At 39.2% G+C, this 2,500-nt stretch overlaps 1 protein-coding gene across 1 annotated transcript in view; it reads right to left on the reverse strand.

The window, feature by feature from the left end:
- LOC115214969 (myosin-VIIa) overlaps nucleotides 1-1,730 on the reverse strand; it is a 57,082-nt gene extending 55,352 nt beyond the window's left edge. The window contains exon 1 of the mRNA XM_029784066.2: nucleotides 1,724-1,730. The gene's annotated coding sequence lies outside the window, so the exon portion shown is untranslated. The remainder of the gene's footprint in view (nucleotides 1-1,723) is intronic.
- Nucleotides 1,731-2,500: the final 770 nt, after the last annotated feature.

Below are 2,500 nucleotides of genomic sequence, written 5' to 3' on the forward strand. Positions count from 1 at the left end.
TCAAATGTGGAAGTCATATATCTCGACTTTGCAAAGGCCTTTGATAAAGTCGATCATGGAATGATATGTCACAAACTGCGTGATCTTGGCATAGTTGGAAAATTGGAAGAATGGCTTCATGACTTTCTGAAGGATAGAAGTCAGGTGGTAGTAGAAGTCAGCAAATAGTGAGCGGTGTTCCGCAAGGCACTGTTTTGGGACCACTAGTGTTTATAATGGCCCTCTCAGACATGCCCTCAACCACGCAGAGAGCCACAATCACAAGTTATGCAGATGATACAAAAGTTTCACAGGCAATACAGAACCCTGAAGACACTAAGCACTTGCAATGTGAGCTGGACAAAATATACAAGTGGGCTGAAAAGAATAGCATGCAGTTCAATGCTGAAAAGTTTCAAGCTTTATGCTATCAGCATGCAAAACTAAATGCAATACCCAATAAATACACTGGACCTGGAGGGATTGCAATCCCAGAGGCACAATCAGTGCGAGACCTGGGTATTTACATGAGTGATGATGCCACCTTTCATGTGCATGTTGCTAAATTGGCAATGAAATGTAGGCGGCTGACCGGATGGATTCTTAGAACGTTTAGAACAAGAGACCAGGAAATCATGATGGTCCTCTAGAGGACACTTGTCCTAAGCCACTTTGACTATTGCTCTCAGCTATGGTCACCATCCAGTGTCAAGTTAATCACAGAACTTGAGGCGATCCAACGAAGCTACACGAAGAAGATAGCCTCTGTGCAGCATATAAGCTATTGGGAAAGACTCAAGAGATTGAGACTCTATTCCTTAGAGCGTGGCGAGAAAGATATGCCATAATATACATCTGGAAGATCCTAGAAGGACTTGTCCCAAACTTTGGCATCGAGAGTTACACAAATGCCAGAACTGGGCGCCACTGCATAGTGCCAAGGACTCCAAATTTGCCATCAAGATGTAGAACAAAATACTGTGATAGCCTGGGCTTCCGAGGCACCACAGCTCTTCAATATCCTCCCGAAGAACCTAAGAGACCTGCATGGGGTGGATGCAGATGTCTTTAAAATGAAACTGGATCTCTTCTTGTCAGGTATCCCAGATATGAACCAACTTCACGGCAGGAGGTGCAGATGAGGGCAGCTGCGCTTCGAAACTCTCTCATGCACCAAATGGCAATGCTAAAAAGCATTCGTGAAGTAAAATCATGTAGAAAACACCAAATGGCGGTGCCCCAGCATGGCCACAGCTTGTGAGCTGAAACTAGATAAAAATAAAAAATAAAATAAAACATACACACACACACACCACACACACACACACGCACATATATATATATATATATTTATATATATATATGTATATATATATATATGTGTGTGTGTGTGTGTGTGTGTGTGTGTGTGTGTGTGTGTGTGTGTGTGTGGTGTATGTATTTATGTGTGCATTTATGTGTGCATTTAGGTAGGTATTAGAGAAAGGAGGGAGAGAGAAACATGTGCATAACGTTTTTTTTTCTTAATCTTCGGATATTTACAATATTATTCTACAATTCTCGGCAGAAGAATTCCAGTTTCAATTCCAATTGTATAATATTGGTTCCCACAAGTGTTGGGAATTCCCTCACTTCTAAATCTACTCTCCATGTTCTTCGGTAAGCCTTGACAGAATTGAAACTCATTCTTGTAAGCTTATTTTTCATGCTTCAGTCAACGAGTGCAATCGATGCCATACCAAACGCCATAATCAATGAACCATTCTTCTAAAACTTCAGCATGCTAGAATGGTATTAGAACAGTTGAATGAGTATACTGCTTTATTATGCAAGATTTTCAAGACCCCAGGGAATTCGAGGCGGCATCTTAATCAAATCTTCATTGTATCGTCAAACACTGGATTAAATTGTTTCTTTAATGTACATCAAGTTCGTTGTGTTAACTCGCAAATCCCTTACGTTTATGCACTTACTTCACACATTCTTATTTCTTGAAGAAGGCATAGCCGTGTGGTTAAGAAGCTCCGTTTGCAACCACGCGGTTTCGGATTCAGTCCCACTGCGCGGTACCTTCGACAAGTGTCTTCTACTATAGCCCCGGGCCGACCAATGTCTTGTGAGTGGATTTGCAAACGGAAACGGCAAAGAAAGAAAGTCTGTCCCATATATATATATATATATATATATATATATGTCTGTATGGGCGTATGTGTGTGCATATATGTTGATACATACATACATATACATATATATATATATATATATATATATATATATATATATATATATATAGCCAAAGTAAAATTGCAAGGTACTGCACGAGTGAAAATATATAGGAAAGAAGATTGGAAAATGCAGAGGTCTTTTAAAGGTGTTTATTGACTTCACAGGTTTCACACGTTTTTAAAAAATGATTTTCAAAAGTAAAATGTAAGCCTTTGTGGTGTTAAAATGGTTATCATAGATGTATTAGAATACAGTGATACAGTCTTTGACAATAAGAAAATGTTAAGAAATAGAA

Source organism: Octopus sinensis, linkage group LG8 (genome assembly GCF_006345805.1).
Source record: "Octopus sinensis linkage group LG8, ASM634580v1, whole genome shotgun sequence".
In the NCBI taxonomy this organism is placed as follows: Eukaryota; Metazoa; Mollusca; class Cephalopoda; order Octopoda; family Octopodidae; genus Octopus; species Octopus sinensis.